The 23,718-nt window shown below is 48.7% G+C and overlaps 1 protein-coding gene across 1 annotated transcript in view; it reads right to left on the reverse strand.

The window, feature by feature from the left end:
* The window catches only part of ppp2r3a (protein phosphatase 2, regulatory subunit B'', alpha), a 58,471-nt gene extending 35,058 nt beyond the window's left edge, over positions 1 to 23,413 (reverse strand). The window contains 1 exon segment of the mRNA XM_048989276.1: positions 23,273 to 23,413. The gene's annotated coding sequence lies outside the window, so the exon portion shown is untranslated.
* Between the last annotated feature and the right edge of the window lie 305 nt (positions 23,414 to 23,718).

Below are 23,718 nucleotides of genomic sequence, written 5' to 3' on the forward strand. Positions count from 1 at the left end.
TATTGTTGCACATCCACATTAATGTTATGATGATCATCCCATGTCACCAATCCACAGTTTCAATCTGGCAGGACGCAGCCATTCTGGGGGCAGGAGGAACTCTGGAGAAGCGAAGGGCCACCTCCCAGTCCGACGAGGACGCATCGCAATCAAACCGCGAGCCATGGGCCGCTGACCGGGCTGAGGCAAACTCTCCGGAGTAACTGACAGTAATTAGCGACAGAAGCTAATTGCAAGGAGGCCAAAATCACCTGTCTGGAAAGACTCGCTCAGGCTCACACAAACACCGAGCAAATGGCCGTAAAGCCAGTGAAAGGTTATGGGGCACCGAAGGGCGGAAATAATGTGGAAATAATGAGCCGAAAAATAATTGGAAAAAGGAAGAAAGAGAGAGAGAGAACGTGAGGAAATGGAAGACGGAAATCAGCAGGCTAAAAGAAAGGCTTCCATATTTAGTTCATTCCCTTCGCATCAGATCAGTCCCCCCCCCTCCCCCAACCCAACCCTGCCGCTAAGATCAAATGAAATTAGTAATTGGCTCTCACTGTTTGTAGGCTGCCGAGTATATGCCACTGGATGGCCTGGCCCCGGGGACCCCTGCTGGGCGGCGGCGGAACTGCACCCCAGGCTGTAAAGTCTGTATCTGTGGAGTGGCTGCACTTTACGGTCAGCTGGAGTACAACAGGGGAACCGTACACGGGTCAGGAAAAGGGGGGAAGGTAATGGAGTAAACAAGTAAACAATCAGTAAGCATTTGTGGGAAGAGGGCTGGAGGAACCGGCCAAAAAGTCCCCCCCCTTCCCCCACCCCGTCCACGTCTTCACATCCCAGCCCGACCCGAGAGCTGCCTTCTGCAGCCCTCCTTGGTAATTTTGTCTGACAGCTGACCTGAATTTGTCTGGATCGCTCTGCGCTTGCAGCCTGCCACGCCACGGGATGGAGCGCCCCTTAACCGCCTCGTCTCCAGAACCGGCAGCGGACCGGGCCCGTCTTCATGACTGCCTCCTTCGTCCGTTAAATCACCGACAACATTGTCTCCAGACATTCTTTAGATAGCACTTTAATAGACGATATCATTCACCACATGCTTATACACCTATAAAAATGACTAACGGGATATTTGTTTCGAATACTCCTGCCGTAATCGATCACACCACCACAGCACGACCCATTAAGCCCAGAGGAATTGACCCAAACATGCTTCGATTGTTTTTCTGCTTTAACAACAACAAAATTATAATACGGCAGAAATGTAAACACCAGATTGCAGTAAACATGTCTCATGTCTCCCCCAGAGCCAAAACTCCCAGCCTGAAAATCCACTTCCAGGAACCTGGGCTTGCTTGCGTCCTGTGACCTGTGTGCAACCTCAACTTAACTGTGCTGAGGAGCGTAGACCAGACTGGCTTTTCTCAGCTGCGGATATATTCCCAGTTCCCTCAGGCTCCAGCTGACGAACAGCTCCTATTCGTCAGAACTCCATTCGGTTGCTAACTGGACACTTTTATTTTATTCGAGCGAGTGATTCATGCAGCTGGACAAATATATACTCCTGCAATTCAGGTTAAGGGACTTCCTCTGAGGAACACTGATGAGGCTTTCCAATCAGAAGCCTGGTTCCTTCATAACTTCAGCAAAGGCAGCAGCAGCAGTCTGCCGATCGCTTCCTCTGTCGGGCAGTATTTCGAGATGCGTGATTCCCTCCACTGCTCAAAGGAACAGGTATGTGTACTGCGGTGGGAGCCAGAGATTGAAGATGACCCCTTTTTTGATCACCACAACCCCATCGAATTTTTTCCGAGTTTGATGTGTCCCTGGGTCAAAAAGGGAGGAGCTTGTGTTTCACTTCTGTAACCAATCACAGTCTTCGTTGTATGACAGGGCTGAACGATTTTGGGAAAATATCTAATCGCGATTTTTCTGAAAAATACTGTGATTACGATTTGATTCGCAATATGTTTTTTTTTTATATGTCAAGGTTCAGTTCAATATTCAGTATGTAATAGATTTAAAGCTTGGAAAAATCAGGATGTCCTGAGTCCCCCCCCCCCCCCCAATGAAAATGTTGTCCGCTATCTGTTCACTCTGACAACTCAGAAAACAAGACCCCCCCCCCAATCCCACACCACCCAAAAAAAGGTCAAGCATTTATTTCTGGATTGATGACTGTCACCGTGCGTCAGATCGATAAAACAACAGAAAGCCGGATTTGCTGCTGCCGCGGCTAAGGGGCTTCCCAAGATGCCAGGTTTTTCAGAGCATCAAGTAAGGCTACGTAAGTCCCCCTCATCCCAGCCCAGCTGTCCCCATCCTTCAGTGGGCTTCTGACGTCAAGACCCTGAGATCACATGACAACCTAGACTGCTGCGTCGGCTGCGCGTACATTCTGCGCGGCAGACCTTCCCAGTGGCATTCATCTCTTAGTCATAACCTGGGCATCTCTCTCTGATTTCCAGGAGGCTCACTGAATGGAAACAGATCTCTCCTACGGGATCAAATGGACCCCCCCCCCCATATCGACCACAGTCCTCTGTAGCATCTTCATTAAATGCAGAAGGTTTAAGGCAGACCTAGAAAAATAACTACACAACTCTCTGGCCTCTCGGCACGACTGCATTTCATGTCTCTGTAATGAACGTTTCTCCTGGGCTGTTCCACCCTGCGCACCTTTTATTCTTTACCCCTCTGAGCAAAATTCATGGGTCAGAGGACGTCAAAGCGATTAAGGCTTAAGCTTGTAAGTAAGGAGGTACAAGCTTGGAGATCAAGGTTGCGAAAGATGCTGTGATCCAAATGTCCATAGTCCTAAAAATGACACAGTACCATTAATAGAGATCTGAGTTAAACACCGCGAGACACGCCAAACCCTTCTCCATCAGCAGGCCTGTAAATCTGGTCGACTTGCAATGATGGAGAAAAGCCAAGATCTCAAAATACTCTCAGAAAGTTGCTTTTTTTTGGGTCATATTTCACCAGCATAGCATTAAGCGATTAAAGATCAATCGCTACCACATTCCAGAATTGCAAACCATTCCATGATGGAGCCAGAGTGTACGTTTTTTTCCACCATCCATCCATCCATCCAACTAACCAACCAACCATTAATCCTGATTTTGGTAAGGAGGGGTTGGAATCTCTTTGAGGCTGAGCACATGGAAGGGGGGGGGGTATACATACCCTAAACGTGTATTTTTCCTTCCAGGGACAATCTTGACCATCTCTTAGCGATAAGTTTTGTATTCAGTATATGTGCCACATATAGTAACTTAATCTCCACGAAAACTCCAGGAAACAATTTCAATCCCTAATTTATTGTGCCAACCAGATCTCTGCAAAATGTAGGCTTTCCAAAATAAACAGGATAAAATATTTTCTGCCTTGTATCCACTTTTAGCCAAGGAGACCATGGCAGTTTCACCTTTGCCTAAGAAAAGACAGGAATGATATTTTCCCGATGTGACGATACATCTTTGCTATTTATGCAATTCTTTATACCCGTCATCTTTAGATAAGGAATTCTGACCAAGTCAATGCAGAGAGACTGTAAAAATACGCAACAAAAGAGGTACCTAATGGGAGAGGTGTACAGCTAAGTGGGCAATCCTCAATTATACTAACAACTCGATGAGAAAATGCGGGAAATAAAAGAGCGCTTTCGTAACCGGACACCATAATCCGATTCATGCAGAAGACAGCCTCATTCAAGGAAGCGCGAGGCACAAATGACAAGACAATGGCAGACTCTCTAGGCATAATTATGTGAGGGATAATATTAACTTAATATAAGCCGCGGTCGTGCTGTCACAGTTTTGACCCCAGCGCTCGGGTTAAGTTCCCTACTGAAATTCACGAGGGACAGTCCAAACATGGTCCAAGGCACATGCACCAGCTGGGCCTTCGAGTCACTACGACAAAAACACATCTTTGACTCTCTAGACCAGAAGGGGCCTGCACATCAATAATCAGATCACACGCAGAAGAAGAGGGTCTTTTTCCGTGGTTGGAAGCAGACGAGGTCATCGATCTGCTTACAGTAAACTGTTTGTAGAACAATAGTTTATTTCACGTGGGAACAGCCCGCCTGAGTCGGATCCATCAAGAGACCTCAAGCAAACTGAATCTTTTTCCGGTGGTGAACCGCAGATTGGTCCATTTGGTCCTCGTTTTCAGAAATCCCAGAGGGTAGGTCAACGGGAAGAGGTAAAGGCAAAGCAAAAGCGATATTTGTCAATGCGACTAGGAGCTCCCACGCTGCCGCCTTTTTGGGATTCAAACCAACTCATTTCTGGCCACGGATCCAGGCCCATTTGGCGCAAGATCTGCGTGACGACAGATGCTGATCAGGGCTGAGCAGCACCTGGCTCGCGGGTCTCAAACGGCGCGATCGCCGCCGCATTACGCGATAAAAACGACGCATAAATAACCCTTTTACTGGGCCGTCGGCCGCTTGCCGCCCGTGATCATATGATATGGTGCCATCAGACATACCCCCTGCTGTGCGTCTGTGGTAAGTGACACCCCCGGATGACAGAAGGGACAGTGGAGGCCCCATTGGGTGCCCAACGCCCAGCAGCTGTGGGGGCCCCCTCCCAAGTCTGATCGGCAACTGGCCCCACGCCTTTACGACCACTGTACGGCCGGAGGGTTCGTGTTAGCATGTAGGGCGATGTGCTCAGTTTCTATCTGTAAGTTAGCGGTCACCTTATAAGGATTCCATTGGCATGGGGTGAACACACAGGAATGGCAGAGTACTTTTTCATGTGATTTTAATTAATACAATGGGTGTTTACTGTACTGTGAAAAGGTCTTTACAGATGACCAAAGTGGCATACCAGTGTTTCTCAACCCAGTCTGCTGTAACTCCCAGCCAATGAAGAGCCCCAAAAATAGAAGCTTAGTGTGCCTCACACCTGCAGGGACGGCATGTAGAGTTTACATGTTGTAAAGACATGCAGTTAAGGTAAACTGTCCAAACTGGCCGTAGTGTGGAATGGTGAACATTTTTCCTGGCATTCCATCCACGGTGTTCCCCTTGCCTTGAACCACGGGACTGAGAAGTGGAGGAAAAAGGCACCCAAGCGGACAGGAATTTCATTGAGAGTTTCAGGATTCAGGCTTCATCCGCAGGAAACTTCCCGCGCGGCTCAGCCACGCTGCGTCTGTAGGAGTGGTGGGCCTGGCCAGCTGGAACGGAGAAACCCAGAGCAGGAACTGGGCAGCCGCACTGAAGATCCATGTTTTCATCATGGAGGTAGGAGCCAGTCAAGGGCCGTAGATTTGGGTGTGGATGGTAGGAACATGTCCATACTAATGTTGCGGGAGTATGGTGTGTGTTTAGGGGGTTGTCCGCGCTAGAACCGCAAAAGACCCTCCAGGCCCCCCACTCTTAAATTGCCTGGACCACAGGATTATCACAAGAAAACTCCATCCTTGTGATGCCAGACGTGTCCTGGGGGGGGGTCGGGGGGAGAAGCTGTGGTCTTATCTTGGCCGACACCTTAAGGCAGATAATAAGGACAGATGTCCTTGAATCCACTTCACAGTCATCAAAAAATGCAGCACAGGAAGCCCCCCCCCAACTCCATGCAGTCCCACCGCCCGTCGAGTGCCCGGCTATGAGAAGTGTAACTCTAAGCCGAAGTTAAACAACAGAGGTACGCATCTGGGCGCTGGGACAGAGCAGCTTGGGGGTGGAGACGGTGTTACGTATCGGCGATTTTTATAATGAGATCTGACACTGCGGGACTGTGCCAAGAACATGCACTCGGCGGCCATTTTATTAGGCACACCTGCTCGTTAACGCAGACGGTCTGCTCCCGCCGACAGCCAATCACGTGGGCGGCAGTGGAATACATACAGCACTCAGACCGGGTGAAGAGGCTCACTTACTGTGCAGCTAAGCATCAGAAGGGCTAAGCCTCATGATCTAAGCGATCTTAAATGCGGTGTGAATGTCGAGGCCAGACATGACAGCCCCAGTTTATCAGAAACAGCCGCCTTCCTACGGTCTCGACGCGGCGAGATGTCTGGGGTTTACATAGGACGGCACAGCCGGCAGAAAAGATCTAGATGGGAGGCGGTTCTGTGTCCAGAAACTCCGTGTTAATGAGAGTGGTCAGAGGAGAATGGCTAGACTCATTAAAAATAACAAGATGGCCACAAGCATCAAAAAATAACAGCTTAGCACAACAGCAGTGTGCAGAGAGGCATCTCCGAATACACAACCTGTCAACCCTCAAATTTGGTTCTGGGGAGAAAAGGGCTCCAAGTTGCCACTATATAGTTGCACCTAAAAAGGGGGGTTAATAGAACTACAGAGTGATGCTTAAGAGTGGTGGGGGGACTGCATAGGAGGTTTGAGGGGATGCCATTCAAAGGAGGTGTTCTATTTTAAAAGGCTGTTAGCTATAAAGAAGGTATTTTTTATTGCCAACGTGAGTGGGTACAGAACACGATGTCAACGTCTTGGGTTTAAGTGACATCGATCCGTTGTTTGATTGATTTAAGAGGGTGTGTGTGGGGGGGGGGAGGGGGGAGGAGGTGCTGACCCGGAAAATAGAAGATGCGTTTCCTTGTGTGTCTAAGCTCCGAGCCATGCATGAGAAAATCTGGGCTTGGGCGACAGGCGGGTCACTAACGGGGCATCTTTGGAGCCCGATGCAAGGCGCCTGCCAGCTAACTGCACGGACTTGGCAGCAGGGGCTGCCTGACACCAGGGGCTGCCTGACACCAGGGCTTATTTTAGCAGCCCAACAGCAGCAACCTCCAGGTTTACGAAAGACACCGTGTTTATAATCTATTCTTAGTTTGTGTTTACACTTGCGATGGGGCAAACCAGGAGGCACAGCAACCCCCTGCATGCGCCACTCAGCTGTCCGGCGGTCCGGGGGCGGGACACGCCTGGGAGACTGTCCCCCGCCAGCTCAGACGGTCCACGTCCCTGTCCAAAAACAGCAAGCGAATTTCCAGAATGGGCTGCTCTCTACGTGCCGGCCCCTTAAATCCAGGTAGACCGGGGTTGAGGGAACGGTCCACCAACCAGCTCACATGGTTTCAATCAATTGGGTCACATGGTTTCAGTTGACCGGGTCACATGGTCACCTACTACTGATTGGACGCTTCCTAAAGAAAATTATGCAGGTTCATTACCAAGGAAGTATCTGCAAGGCAAATAAAACAATTACAAAACAACCACAAACGACCTCATTATGCGGTAACAGATGCCTCAGTGCAGCTGTTTTAAGAGATGTGCTGGTGAGAAATCTGTAAATGAGAAAAGGAGCATCTATTCAGGGGCGAAAGGGCAGCTTTGAAGTGGGCCCCAGGCATCGACTCGGAATTTACAAAAAGCAGTAGAAAGAACTGCAATGCAGCACAGAACCGTCAACAGAAAGGGGCACGACTTGGGGAAGGAAAAAAAAGGAAAGAAGCAGCTGTGCGTTTTGGCGGAAACCTGCGCAATGAGGTGAAGTTTCCAGCACGACTTCGTACTTTTGCTCCTCAAGCCAATTTCAGAAAGAAAAGAAAGAGAGAGGAGGACGACGAGCGGACGAAAGAAGAGAGAACTTTGGAGGCCTTCACACGCTCCTTGTTGGCTCACTGCTACGCGTCAAACCGGGTACGTCACCAAAGTGCCCGAAAGAGGGAAGGTGCCAACGATAACAGGAGCGGCCATTACGGGGAGCAGGATGAAGGGTGCGCGCGTTAGGGGGGCCTTCCTGATGGATCACCGCCCTTGGACAAACGACATCTTCGCTAATTTTCCTCCTGAGAAAAGGCCAACAAGCTACAGCACTGTGCAGTGACCTGGTGAAGACGCACTCGGTCTGCCGACGTGCGAAAGCTGAAAAATAACTTCCCCTGAAGCAGACGGCCTTCTGGGAAACGGTTCCCCACATGAAGACGGGCTCCAGCCACTGTGGGTCAGCTCAGAGCTGCAACTCTTTCATCTCCAAACACTGCTTATTCAAACAGGGTCGCTACGATCCAGAGCATATCTCGGGATCACATGGGGTGGGCCTGAAGCTGGACAGGACAGCAGAAAATCTCAGGATGCCCACCCCCATACAGAGCACCTGGAGGCACCCCAGTCACATGACGATGGGCAAATGAGACCAGTAAAACGTAGCTGTGTGGCGTGGCAGGACACCGCATTTAGTGACGACCCCCCCCCCCCACCCCCCCCGGGCAAACCGCAGTGCATCATGACACCCACACACCGGCGTCTAGACTGTAATTGCAAGCACACAGTTTAGCTTTCGCCGCAGTGACGCTATTTGTCAAGGGCTTTAACGTTCTGTAAACAGGCAACTCTTGGGTTGGGTTTTAGGGCTGAGGGGGGGAGGTCTTCACAGGTGAATGGGGCATGGAGCCAGTCGTGTGTGTGTGTATGTGTGTGAGCTGATTAGGTTTATATTACATTGTGGGGACCTAATGTCCCCCACAACGTAATAAAACCACGTTTTTTTATCTTTGTGGGGACCTGAAAAATGGTCCCCACAAGATCAAAAAACGGGGTTTTATTACGTTGTGGGGGACATTAGGACATTAGGCCGTGAATGCAATCAAAAAAGCAAAAATACCAAAAGTATTGTATTTCGCTTGGTTACTTATGGTTAAGGTTAGGGCTGGGTAGGGATTAAGGTCTTAATGTTGGGATTAGAATTTTCCACATAGAAATGAAAGGAGGGTCCCCACAAAGATATAATTACAAACCTCTATGTGCGTGTGTGTGCTACCATACTGCAGAACAGTCATTGATGTACCACCTCAGTATCAAATCTGAAGGGTGTCTTGAGGATTATTCCGGATTATGGTGCCGTACAGACAGTCGTAGACGTGAACGACACTCACGCAGGCCGACTGCTCGCCGTTTGTCTTCTACAGCCAGAAATCTGTGGTACAACTTTAAATGTGGACATAGTGAGGGAGGCAGCTTTTAGACACATCTGGTTAAAAACGAATTTGGATATAGATAAATTATATACATTTTAAATTATGATTCGGGAACAATTCAGGAAAACGTGTCTGGGCACTTGGGCAAAAAGGATGATGCTGCCGTCCAGGTCGTTGGGGAGGGGGGGGGGGGCACAATTCTATTTACAAATCCTTAACTATAAAGGCCGCCGTTTCGGTACCAGGACAAGGGAAAGGCTTGGACCGCAGGATGAGGCTGGACACACGCTCTGGGCCGTTGGGACGGAACAGAACTTGATATTCTACTGCTAAGACTCCCCGAGCTCTAATAATGCAATAAGCAACAGCACTGCGAGTAGAATCCCTCACGTCGTCTGACATTTTAAATACATTAAACCCCTCGGCATGACACAGGCATGACCCTCGCTGTCAAAAAGTACCTGCGACTTATTTATTTAATGCCATTTTCATTGGAGGGGAATCATGCTCCTTTGCCTTCGCGGGGTCGGGACAGGGGCAGCCTGTAGATTTCAGTCATGCCAAAAAAAAAAAAAGGCTGAACTCTCCGATTTTTTTTTTCCTCAATACAGCTCAAAATGCCTCAGAGAGACCTACTAACCCACGTTCCTCAAAGTGGGGCCTGCAGGAACCATTAAGGTATGTTACTCAAATACAAATGAGATATAAATAAAGAATATAAAAGGCGATGGCTCTGTAGAGGGAGCCCCACCCCGGCCTGCACGGGCCTGCATAGACTGCTGTGAACATTCAGCCTAAAGCTACAGTTCCTGCCGTTTTCCAACGGGCAGATGTAAGGAGGTACTGACAGGCCGCAAACAGCTGTTTCGTCACCCTTTTGTCACTCTGTACCGGTGGCATGTCACAGTCACAGTCACAGTCAGTCACAGTCATTTTACCGAGAAGTGTGTCATGCAGCTCGGAATGACATTACGACGCACTCAGGGTTGATAAATATAGCTCCGGATGCGGCATATTCCAAATTCCCAAAATTCAGCAGGGATGGTGTCTAGAGGCACCGAGGAGAAAATTCTGCTAGGATAGTGTCACTGGAAAAAAAATCTCCCACAGTTCCCACACGGGGTACGCGCCTCGTACGAAAACATGGAAAAGTGATTAAAATAACCGTCGGCGTCGCAATTTCACCTTGATCTCGTGCCAGATCTGATATATGAAAGGTTTTTTGCTGGGACACCCCTCCTAGGCTTTGTTTATCAACAGAGGAAGAGAGAAAACATACTGGAGAAGAAAAAAAAAAAAATCCCCCACAAAGCAACTATGAGTGATCTCATCTAGGGTGGACCCCCGAATCCCACCCCACCCAATAATAAAAAAATAAAAATAAAAACTCTTCAGCCTCATTAGCACATTTTTACGAGTCCCTGCTGATTAAGCCAAAGGTGATTCCCTTAAAGGGCCAGGCGCACACTGACGCAATCGCCCGGCTGAGCTCGCCTCTGAGAAGTCGACATCTTCCTCGCATCAGAAGATGCAGGCGTCATCCAGCACTGGAGGGGAACGCTGCGTGCTGCCCAGGCGCCCGGGACATGCGCAAACTACCAACCATGCATCATGTGCACGTTCACGGTGCCCTTGCTGGGAGGCCACAATTAAAAACCACGCATGAAAACACACATCTCACAGGGGCCGACTGAGACTGCGCTGGCTGAGCGAAACAGTTGTATAACCACTGCAACAGCAGCTACGATGAAATTAATATAACAATTAGCACACGGCGGCAGACCATAGTGTAGAAACTGCCAACCACTCTTAAATGCACTAACCCATTTCTGCACAGAGAACATCCCACTTCTATCAGAAATCCAAAAACCTACAGATGGCAATTCAATTCAATTCAACCTCTGAATTACTTGAAGGAATTTTCACGCCATGTAATCAGCTACGGCGTATTTACAGTGATGCCTAGGTTAAAAGCTTACAATTATTATTTTTTTTAAGTTAAATAATAAAGCCCGAGAAGGTAAACCTTGAAATACATAGACATAAATAATGGGATTACCTACAAATTATGAAATTCCAAATATGGCGCAATTAATCTCACAGATCAATCAGCGTAACTTCATCAGCACACAGAATAGGTGCTACCAACTATTAGCCAGAAGCTACCAGGAGACCTCAGCAAAGGCGAACAATGGGGAACTGTACGAAGTACGAAACAGTGTTTACGTGAACAATCAGTGTATTTTTCCAAGCCTCTCCAGGCTGAATAGTAAAGGCACAGACCTAATTTTTCCACTCGACCACACCCCCAAGCAGGGCCCTGGCACAGTATCCTGCGTCGGCAAACTTCCCAGCATTCCCGCTGACAGGTGCCGCCATTTTCAGCCAGGTGTTGCCGCGGCAGGATGCAGGAGACGAGGGCGTCACTGTGGAATTTAGGCTCTCACCCCCCTCAGAGTTTAATATCGGAGGCTACGTCTATCAACATAAAGCACCTCAAATGGCCTCGCTGGTAGAACAAGTCATGACTGACTGCTATTTTCATTATTTACATTGGGGAAGAAAAAACTGTTTGAAAAGTTTATGCCTCAACGTCGGCAGACGGTATAGATCTTTCACATGTTCCAGAGTGGCTGATTTCCCATTCCCCTTCATGTTGTCGACGCACTTCGGCATTCTGTTTGAGAATTCCCTGAGACACAGTGTGAGAACAGCATTAACAGGACGACTGCAGCTGGTCCTACAGGAGGCTTCATTCATGGACATCTGTAGAAGAGCTCTCTGTCCTTGCAAAGGTCGAGAGGCCAGAGCTTTCGAAGGACTCTGAGGACAGAGTCCCTATTCAGCCCTGCTGGGGGTGGCTCCAGGGACCGGGGGCCCACATGCAAACAGCCCTGTCACTTGTCGTTTACCGATTTTCATTCTTCAAGTCTACATGACAATTATTTACGCGACAAAAGATCCGCAAATTACACGTTTTGGCCATAGATTTAAGAAGTCATTAGAAGTTAAGGGTAGAGCAGACGATACAAGCCAACCTCTTCCCTCGTATGTAGCGAACCCAAATACAACCGTTTCAAGGACACTACAGAGGTCTGCAAAGCTGGAGAAGACTTGGAGACAAACTTGCTCCTTTGGTTCATCTCCCTCTACTGCCAGCCCACCATTAAGCTACGGCACCAAGAAGAAACGGCTCCGCGCAAAGTCCGAAAGTTTGGAATCCTTACCTGCCCTGGTGATTATTCTTTCCCCTCGACAAGCTGTATAACACGCCAATGAGTCTGTGACACTGAGGGCCAGCATGTTTCTCTGGATACGTCGCACAAGAAAGTGAGAGAAACCGTGAGAGAGGGAGAGAGAGAGAGAGAGAGAGAGAGAGAGAGAGAGAGAGAGGAGGGGCTGGAGAAGAGCAGAAGAGCTAACCCCTAAGTTGAGAATTCCGCTCGGCCGCGTAGCTAAAGATGCTCGACGCAACTCTTTGCCTCCAGCCTGTACCGCGATCCAGCTGTGAGCGTGTTCGTCGTCATGGAAACAGCCAAAGCGCCGCTTCGCTCCTGGAGGAAACACGGCATCCTGTTTTTCGTAGGGCGGCCGGGTTGGAAAACAATAATGATAAAAAAGAATAAGGGGTATCAGAGACGGTGGGGTGGTGGGGGGGGGGGTTACACACAAACGGACCATGAAGGGGGGAGTATCGGTACACATCCCTCTAAAGGTCCACATCCTCAGTCTAGGTTACGCAAAATGGGACGTCTGTAAAATGGCGGCTCACATGTAGGCCCAGATGGGATTAAGCAGACATGTTTCAACTTCCCCGTATCTGCGGAGCCAAACTCCCCGCCCAGGATACAACGCTTATTAAAACGGGGTGTTTTCCAGACGGTGACGCCGATGTCTTCTTTCTCAACCCGTGTCGCAGTAGCGCGTCCGACGTTGGTGCATTTATGCATCGTCTAATCATCCGGCCTCCTGCATGGCCGTGCTGACGCTTCCGTAGGCCCAGTCCCTCCAAAGGATATAAACAAACCAAACCAGCCTTATACAACAATCACCCATCCATCAGCTGATCATCCCGGTCACGACTGGGGACGCTGGGCCCCATCCTAAGCAGCGGAGCGCTGGGTTAGATGCCGGTTGAGTTGTCAGTACTTCGCAACACGCATGCGATTTCAAGTCGCTAATGAGCTTTTGGCTGTGGGGTGAGAGGAGGAGGAGGACCTGGTGGAGAGCACGCAAACCCCAGAAGCAAAGAAGAAAAAGGGTTGAGGGAACGATGCCACGAGCCGCCATGTCACCCCAAATGACAACTCAATGATGTCAACCTTAATATCTGTCAATTTGAAAATTCACCATAGCTTTGCAGAGGTTGGGGGGGGGGGGTGAAATTAAGGCGCTCTGAGCGTGGGCAGAAAGACCTCTAACTTGCAGGCTATACGCCAAATGCTGGAGAGTGAAGCCATTGATTATTTTAGTGTAGCTATCCATTATGCGTTATTGCTGGTTATTAGATTACAAGCCCACTAACAGTGGGCATTAATGAAGCGCTTGGTTCGCGCACAGCCACTGCTATGAGGCGATGACACCGCAAACGAATCCAGCAGGAAGGGTTAGTCGAAAGGGTTGACTTGCATGCTCGCATATATGTTTTACAATGAGTCATGCGTGTATTGTAGCAATGTCCCTTTCCTCAGACGGGATTACAGCCACAGAACTCAATAGTGGGGCTGCCCACTGCCGGGGCTCACACGTACTTTTCACATGCAGGGTGGGCTGGGGGGGGGGGGATTAATTTGCATCTCTCTCCAAACGCTCAACGATTATACAATCAATAACAACAATGACAGGTCCGGGTACATTTTTTTTTTTTTTTTTGGGGGGGTGGGGGGATAACCAGGCTGTTGCTCTGCTATCAGATAGCAAGTATAAAACTATAAAACATTTTCATATCATAAGACTGAAGGCAGGAAAACCAGTGGAACGATTCACGGCGGAGGTTCCTCACCACGTCCTAAATCACCATCACCAGCAAGAAACAACGGGAAATGGAGACTCGCTTCATTAAGAAGCAGAGGTTTTGCCCCGAGTGACTTTAAATTCTACATTGGCCACAATTCTTCACTCTCCATTCCAGACGGCCAAAATAATTTCGACGTAAATCCAGAACCCCGGACGTAAATCATCCCGACGGCAAAGAAGGCTGGAATATGAAAAATGATCATAACCCGGAGAGACTGTCCACTTGTGGTGTCCGCAAAGGCAGCTTCTGAAGCTTCAGTGGAGGCGTTAGATTACCATGGTTCACCAAAGAACCCGACCATGCTGACACACGGAGTACCGCTGCTTTACCCATCACCTCCCGTGGATGACGATTCACACAGATGCAAGGACCCCACACCGTTAAATCCATCCCTTCTTCAACCCAAAGGATGTCGATGGCGCAGGAGGTAATCAGGGAGCTCTTGTGTGGTCTGTTGCTGGAGCCACGGTCTCTTCACCAGGCTGGCAAACGGGTTCTCCTGCTGACCCAAGTACCAGTGGACAGGTACCTTTAAACTCACACCCAAGCTTAAGGCCGAACCATAATCTGGACCTTAATGAAAGCCCTTTTCCAGGCTCACTGTCCTGGGGGGACAACCGGGGATGCTGTCCCAGTCCCAGGACCAAGGGAGGCCTATGTGGGAGGGGTTGTGCATCATGGGGGGCCGGCTGAAGCAATTTTGTGCCTGGACTGGGAATTATGCATAGAGGGCCTGCCTTTTGCTGCAGGAAACACCGGCAAGCTTTGCAATGTCCTCTCTGCCAAAGGGAGAGGCTGTTAAGGTTGACATGGAAGAGAAAGATGCATATTTTCCCATTGGTAAGATCCAACTCTCCCACACCCCTCCTCCCCCCACCCAGAGCAATGAGTATGTCCAAACAACAGGACTTTCACATATCAGTCTCACACTGAGCTTGGAGACTGTCGGAAATGGGGGGGGGGGGGGGAGAGCAGGGCAGGGGGTTAGCCCTGCCCATATTCCAAAGCATGTTAAAGAGTTCACCAGCAAACGAGTCTCCTTTGTTTTTTGTCTAAGCAAAGAAGGAAATAAAAAAAAACAACAAAGAAGATATTTCAGGAGGAGGCATCACTCCACGTGCTCAGTGGCCACATGGCCCCTCATATAAAAAAAAAATAAGTAAATAAAAACAAACAAGACAAAAACAAACAAAAAAAACAAAAACAAAACTCGTTTCCTTCAGTTGCAAACTTGCATCTCTTGCTCTTACGCCAGCTTCCCGGAGCTCAAACGCTCTTCAACTCCCAGGTTTCATTTTCAGAATTTGAGCCCATAGACTCCAGAAAAAAAAAAAAAACGTTTTACCCTCATTGAATAACTGTTTGAAAGGAAGAGACTGGAGGGAAAAAACAAGCCTCCCTCTCCCAGAGCAGCCCAGTGAGGTGTTTCCCAAATCCATGAACTGAATGGCGGCAAGAGAGAAAAGAAACATTTTACCCCAAACGGTATAGAGTGTTTGTTCTGCCTTGGCCCTCCCTCCTGTTATTGTTACCCGGATAGCTTGGCACGGGGCCTGGCACTGCGAGAATGTGCTCAGTCCCTGTGCCTCCCTGCACTGGACAAAAGGGTCCAGTATTCACAGCCGGGTGGGGGTGGGGGGTAGGTCGCAACCTGCCGCTCTGGAGGTCCATTCACCCGCTCCACTGCATTCCGTCACTGTGGACGTGAACCAGTGACATTCTCCAGGAATGGCCAATCAGAGCTCCCCGAAACGGCGACAAAGGGTGCCCATTCCGTGAGACTGCCCCCCCCCCTCCCCCAAATACCCCCAGGGTGAGCTATCGAATCCACTACACGCAAAGAGGAAAAACTTCTCCTGCTACTTCCCCGTCTCCAACTCCTGCTAAGAGGGAATCTATTGTTCCGGATTTTTCTAGCTATGGGGTGGTGGGGGGGTTGTGCAGGAGACCACCCACCCACAGTCCACCCGCAGCTGTCCTCCCCGGCTCCTTGCCAGGACGAACGTGATTCAGCACGGCGCCCGGACCGACCCAAATACGATAAGAGGGCGTGTGCCCATTGTGCCCGTTGTCAAGGCGACAGCCGCAGCAACAAAGATCTAGAAGTGGAGCCATTCTTGGTGACAGGCGACACGTGACACGGTCCCCATGCAGAGCAAATCAAAACACCGTTCACACTGGAAGTAACTTTCATGGTTTTCCCATCCACCTCATCCACACAGATCCCATAAAAATCAGGTGTCGATTCAGAGGGAATTAAAACATCCATCAAAAATTGAAGAAACATGGGCATGGTCCAACATCTGAGCGGTACGGAAACACTGTGCCTCACTGGAACTGCTCGCATGAACCTTACAGGCACCAGGAAAGGAACAGAACCAGCTTTGTTCATTGCTGATTGTTTACAAGAGTCGAGTATAACCTTCCATCGCTTCACAGCCTCCAGGGCCACGGAGCCACCGTCTACGGGGAGCTGCTGTCCGCTTTACAAGTTTCCTATCCGTGGGCCGATGCTGCTGGTCAGAGTGTGCATGTCTGCCATTAAATGAACTGAGTGATTCATTTTCCACTTGTACAACTACGAGTACAGACACATAGGAATTCTTTGGTTATCACAGACCCCACCCCGCTCCCCTCTTCCAGATGCAGACACGCAGGTATCTACAGGTGAAATACGGGGTCAGAGGGCAGGGTCGGCTAGCAGTTGGGATTAAAGCATTTGCTCAAGGGCCTGTTGGTGATTTACCAAGCCTGTGAGCCACGGGATTAGAACCAATGACCTTCCGGATACGGGCACATCCTAACCCACTGAGCAAGAACCAGGCAGCATATGGCAGCGTTTCTCAAATTTATTTGTCTTGGGGACCAGTCATGTCAGGTTTTGGGGCTGCAGGGCCCTGCATAAACGACCGTCCCCATCCTCCCGCCCCCCTCGGATACGTATCCAGATAGAAAGATGGATGGATGGATGGGTGGATATTATTACTATACATAGATAGTATTTCTATTATTATTATTATTATTATTATACCTGACCTGATCTGACTGAATTTTGATTGGTGCAGAAGCGAGGCTCCGCTAACCAGCAGGAACCCTCTCACGGACCGGCAGGAACCCTCTCACGGACCGGCACCGGTCCATCGCCCATAGTTTCAGAAAGGCTGGCCTGTGGTACTTGTTCACTTCTTTCATAGCATCCACCAACCATAACAAAAGAAGCTCATTAGACTGAACTCATCTGACGCCAATCATGGTCACGCACCCTAGTACAGGAAACGTAGATACAACAGGTGCACTAGCAGCTCAGCAACAGGTCACAGGAGTCAGCACCTTACCAGCAAAGCAACTAAGAAAACATCCAGGGTGTCTTTCTGACCAATGGGGAGCTGAGATATTTGGACAAATGTAACTGCAAAAACCACCTCACGGAAGCACGGTCAACCAATCAATATGAACCAGAGGAGGAACATGAACCAATGGCTGATTCAGAGGGGTTTCCCAGCTAAAAGCACAGGTGATGGTTCCTCTCCAGTAAAACTCAGGAAAACCCTCAAATGTGTAAAAACTCCCAGTATCACGTCTATGGACCACCACCAGTTTGCGCGTGCCCAGCAGAGCGGCCGAATTAAGACGCGGGACAGGGCTCCCAGTACGCAGGAGGCTTCCAGGAGGCCTCGCTATGTCAAGTCGTTTGACACCCTACAGAAGCACAGCCGAAGATGAGCCTGTATCGCTAACATTCATGTTTGGGGAGAAATTCTAATTATTGAGCGCAACACAAAGTTGGAGGCAAAGAATGGTTTCTATGGCAACGCCAGGTCCCCCAAAAACCATGCCATGAGGCACCGTGAGGAGAGATTCCCAACACGTTCTGAGATGTTCACTGTTCCAAAAGGGGGGAAAAAAAATAAATAAAAATCACACACAGGGTTTACACTTCCCCCCCCCCCCCCCCCCCCCGAGAAGTTGTGACCTTGTGTCAAAACAAACCGTGTAATATTGGTACAAATGCTGCCCAGATAAAACAGCGTGATTAATTTCAGGGACCACAAAGTGACTGGGAAACAAGTTGCTTGGGAAACGCCACCGATTTGCCATTGAGGTCCAGCAGATGATGGCAGTCTGGGCCCGACTCAAAGCCTCGCCCATCCATCAAAGTGTTACCATTGCTACTTAACCTCAAAGTTTCTTCCTTAATTGAAGAGCCGTATTCAAAGCAAGGACCTTTCTCACATCGGCCTTTGCCAAGTGGACTCGTGAGAATATCCAGGCACTTAAATTACCACTATATTCAGAGACGACTGTTGGTAGCTTAACCAGGTGAGAAAGCCCTCCAGAAACACACACACACACACACACACACACACACAATGTGGTCAAACTCTGAAGGCAACCTGAATCACAGATTCACTCAGGCCATAGACAGAGAACTCTGCAGAGTGAGGCCTGCATTCAGACCTTCATCTCGGCAGGTCCAACTTCTGCATTATTAATGCATCAAAGATCATTACTTTCCAGCAGGTAATGTATCGGTCAATCGTGAAACCAATCAATGCACTGCACACAAAACTCAATTTCATAGCTATTTCAGTCAGGCAAAGACAGAACCTTTAACGGGAATAAATCTTACAGTTGTTTTTCATTAAAACATCACTGCTCTATTAGTCTATAGGGCTTTTTTTGGGTAGGATGTCCAGAATAAAACGTGAAACACTCAAGCGGAGTTTATATGGGAGGGCATCTGTGTTTAGTCATGGACAGAGTGAAAAACCGCTCCAAATCAAAGAGACCGGTCCATTCCCTGCCAAAAAAGGCCACAACGACAAGTACAGAAGGGCAGACAGAGGTGAGCTGGGTCTGCGGGCCCCCTGCAGACTCATACCTGCTGTCATAAGCCGAATTGAAGACAACTGCTACTGTCGCACATGAGAACAAGCCCCTTATTGCAAGAAACAGCTACAAAGGCCTGACGTGCTGGCTGCACGGGAACCTACTCCGCTCACTGGGGCAGACGTGACCCCCCCACGCCCCCAGCCGGCCAGGGACGCCTGATTATTGACATTCATTCTGTGGCATATAAACAGAAACCAGGTGCCACCGTAACCAAGACAAAGGCAGCCCTTTGTGTGGCGAGAAAGTAATTACCTAATTATACCTCCCTGGCAAAGAAAGAAGAACATTTTTGGCCAAAACTCGTCTCCCATTTAGCGAAAAACTTATTTCATGATATTCCAAGTAAAGAAATGGTTTCAATTTGGTCCATGTGGCCCGGCAACTGAAATACCACAATACTTATGCCGTAGGCCTGTAACGTATCAATCGCTCGGTGTCGAGAACAAGCTACCTCTCCTCTCGTCGGGGTCGTCCTCTATGGAGTGAGCTCCAGTCTGGGCATTTATTGGGTCATGAAGGTGTAAGACTGAACAAAAGTCAAACAACTCAGGTGATTCATTAGGAGACATATTTGAACTAAAACTATGTGTATGCATATGCGCGTGTGTGTGTGCGTGTGTGTGCATATATACATACACTTTTGAAATATATAAAATAATACGTAGAAGAAGTGTTTATGTTTGACTGCTGCGTCACATATGGAAATATGTATCCATGCACGCATTTAATATGTGTATTTATTACGCATTAAGGCTGCTACTAAATTTCGTCGTACTTGTGTAACTCCTGCCAGTAGCCTGTCTCGATGGCGTCGATGCGTGCCGCTGTCCGTCCGTCTCCGTGACCGCCCTGCTCTCGTTTGCTTCCCCCACGACGTTTCCTCTGTGCTGGCTTACAATGGAGTTCTCCTAAAACTACGATCGACTCTGCAAAAAGACGTCTAATAAGGCCGAGTAGCTCATTCGCGTCACGACAGAAAAAATGTCCATCGTCTTTATGCTGCGCCCCATCCCACCCCCCGCTCCCCCCGAGCCGCACTGGCCAGCCTGAGCACACGTCCCCAGCTTACAACTCTGATCGTCCGTGGAGACCTGCATTGAATCAGCAGTTTCTCCGAAGGCGAGGGAGCGTGCTGGTCTGGGTGGGGAATGGACTCGTGGGATCTCTCCGCAGCATCCGTCTGAAGCTCGACTGGAGCCCGGTGGTTCTCCGCCAGCATCCCTCACACACACACACCGTAAAACACTCCGCAGACGGCGATGGAAAAGCCTTTAAACCATCAAGACGCCTAAAAATACCTGCCTTCACTTTAGCACTTGGCACCGGTGACAATGAAGTCATTACAAGGCAAACGCATATGCCGGAGATTTCTACATGCTATTAGGGAGGATATCCAAAGCAGTAATTATCGCTATAGTATAGGAGGAGATATATAATATTGTGTCACTTCCTGCTGAGGAGATATTTATTTCAATAGGAAAAAATTTGGTGGTTTGAAACTTGCCTCAGCTGTGTGCATGGTGTTTGCACGCTCTTCACATATTATGTGGGGTTTCTTGGGGTGCAAAGACATATATTGAGCCTATCAGCGTCATTTCCCATAGCCAGATCGCGTGTACGTGCCCTGAAATGGACTGGCGTCCTGTACAGGGTGTTTCCATACCTCCTATGACCTTGACCATGATAACCAGTTACAATAACGTTTCCCAATCTGGTCCTCTGGGATCCACTCTCTGGGAAGGAGCTCGGAGGGAGCAAAAACATGGATCAACGGTGGGTCTCCAACCACTGGGTTGGGAAACATTCTATTAGAAGATGGATGAATGGAAATCGTTGACTTGTATCTGACCAAGTATACTGACCCAGTACATTCTCTGGAACAAAGTGAACAAAATGTCCTTTTCTAAGGCCTCACCTACCATCTGGATTTCAGGGTGTTAAAACCGCGGGGTGTTTGTGTCCATTTCACGGACATCTTCTCAGTGGAAACCGCTCTGGCATTTCCCTACAATGCCTGAGAACTCTGACTGGATTCTTCCACCTGCGCCTCACAGCAGACCTATTCATGGCTCCCACGGCGGTGGAGTCCTGCACAGAATCTTCAAGAAATAATTTCAGAAAGTTGACGGTATTTCTTCATAAGTCAGTGATTGCCGTGTGCTGGTCTAGACCCAACACAAAGCACAGGTAGACCTACAGGGGGCTGCTAAATATTCCATGGAGGATTCTGTGCTGTGTAGCTGCTATCTGTGTGCCGTCTAGGCGACAGGGAGCTACCTCAGCAGCCGTGCTTCTCTGAACAGGCTGCTTTTCGCAGAGTTCTCATGATGAACAAAGAACATTATATGAGTAGTAAATCCAGAAATAGACTCTGGACTCATACAAACACTTGCAATAATTACAAGGTTAGAGTTTTGCTTAACTAAATCCAGGGCTGTACTAGACTACAGAAGACTTGACTGTATAAATGACCATCCTTGTTTGCTGATTTGATTTGCTATTGTCTGAGTATGTAGCACTGAAGCAGATTTGCTGTTATCAGCAAAGACAACTGTTGTGTGAATTGATGAAGCTTTGTGTTCTGGGACGCTACATCACCCTCTCTTTCTCGGTTACGAACTTCCAGATCAGCTATTCCATGCCTCGTCTGCAAGCGATGAGCGAATTTCACGCGACCAGTTCATTTCTGCAAGCCTGGCACACCCAGACTTAAGGGTCAAGAAGTCGGTCCACCATACCGTTTACATTTACATTTGTATAGCAGAAGCTGTATCGAAGGCAATATCCGATTGACAAAGGTCAGCCAATCCCAGGAGCTATTGGGGTTAAGGACCACAGGATATGAACTAGCGACCTACTAATCACAGAGTACAAACCTAGAGAGTCACACACCACCCAAGCTAACACCCATCCAAGCAGAAACCGACTCGGGAATAGATGCATGATGGGAAGGTTGTTGGTGGGGATCTTATTGCTGCCGTTCCTTTAGATGCACAACCATACACACACACACACACACACACACACACACACACACCGCGGGCAGCCTGTCCTGCCGTCAAACGGGAATCCCCATGTCTGCTGCTGAGGGTGAACACTGGGTCACTCTTTGTACAGGAGACCCGATAAGCCAGTAACCCCACTTCGTAGTACAGGCCACAGGTACCGCTGAGTCAGTAGCTGGTGAAAGGAATAGATCCGATTCTTTTCTGAAGTCAAATAAAAAGTGGATGATCTACACAAGCCCACACAGACATACACACAAAACAACATAGTTTAGCGAACCCCCCGGATATTTTCAACAAAAACTCACTTAATTTAATGTAAATAAAGGAGCCGAATACGGATTTACGCGTGAACTTTACCCAGCTTTATAAATTTTAACTCTAAACGTAGCCTGTCCCTTTGTGAAACCAGTTGTATTTTTGGTTAATTACAGAGGAAACGGCTGTTATTAAGCCGCTTCTTAGAGCCCGTCAAAGATTCTGGTTCTGTTTAAACTGCTGGAGGCGCCTTTCTGACCTACGGGGCACTGACTTCACCCCGCAGAGGAAGCCCACTAATGAATGAGAACCAGTCATATTAAATACCGGACCAAGCCAGACTGGCTGCATACATTTTATAATCTTTGGTGCAAGATGCAAGGAATTTTTCCTGGAGCCCCGATCTCGTAGATACACCTGCGGGCACCTAAATCCGCCAATCAATCCACAAAGTAATTGCATTCAGACCGTAGCTTAACTTAAACTCACTTTTCATACGAACAGCTCTTCTATGACTAACGATCATTCATCAAACGCTGCACGTTTGAACGCTCATTGCACATTTTGAGTATACGCAACACAGGCAAAAAAAGTCAAGTCGAAATGCATCAACAACCATAATATATAGGCATAAAAATAAAGTGGCTTAAAATTAGTATTTCCATCGGCCATATCTGCGTTTTAAAGTCTGTGACAGCCGGAGTAAATGCGTACGTTACCTTCTGGATGGGTTTCTGCGGGTCCGCGGAAGTTAGAAAGTAACAAAATTGCAGCAGTTAGTTCTCGGCGATCCAGTCCAATGCAGACGGCCGGCCGCTAAGTCCTACGCTCAAGAACGCGAAATCTCAAGGAGACAACAGCTCCTGGAGTGTCACTGTCCACTTTTCGGGGATGATCCCCCCTGATCCACCTTTTACCGTGAATCCAGCGACTCTCCCTGATCTTAATCTCGGTGTGGGCTTATAAACGTCGTTTCGCCGCTGTCAGCGCGTCTCTTTCTCATCGTGGTCCCGGTCCACGTTTTAAGTTGTCCTCCCTCCTCCTTTAATGGTTTTCAAAACCAACAAGAGCACAAATGACGTGTTTTCTCTTTGCACGGCGTAGACTACGCACAAATATCTCCACTCCCCTGAATATAAGACGCCGCTCACATGTCAACGCGGCGGGGAGAGTTTTTAGAAGTGCCCGGTATAGGTGCACGTACCCGGCTCCCGGTTCCAGGCGGAGATCCACGCGTGGCGCCGTCACTCCTCACCGCCTGCGTCCCGCTGACAGCCCCCCGGGGTGGATATGAGGAGCGTACTGGAGCTGCTGCAGGAGTCTCTGACAGCCAAATCGGGGCGGGAATTTCTACAGTGATATTTTAGCACATGATCACAGCGGCACGGGCGCGCCGCGACAGCAGCTCTGCTCTGCAAGATAGCCTGCAGGTACAAAAACCTGACTTTTTTGTACATGGAAAGTGCATTTAATAAAAATGACGCGTATGCATATTTAATAATCAGGCAACGTCTAGGTTGAAACAAACACCCCCGGTGACACGCCTCCTCATTCCACTAGCTACAGTATAGCCCTTAAAACTTTTAAACTGCACACGTGGGAGAAACTCCAATTCCATGAAGTCTCCGTTATTATTATTATTATTATTAT

The sequence above is a fragment of the Brienomyrus brachyistius genome, chromosome 21 (genome assembly GCF_023856365.1).
Source record: "Brienomyrus brachyistius isolate T26 chromosome 21, BBRACH_0.4, whole genome shotgun sequence".
Taxonomy (NCBI): Eukaryota; Metazoa; Chordata; class Actinopteri; order Osteoglossiformes; family Mormyridae; genus Brienomyrus; species Brienomyrus brachyistius.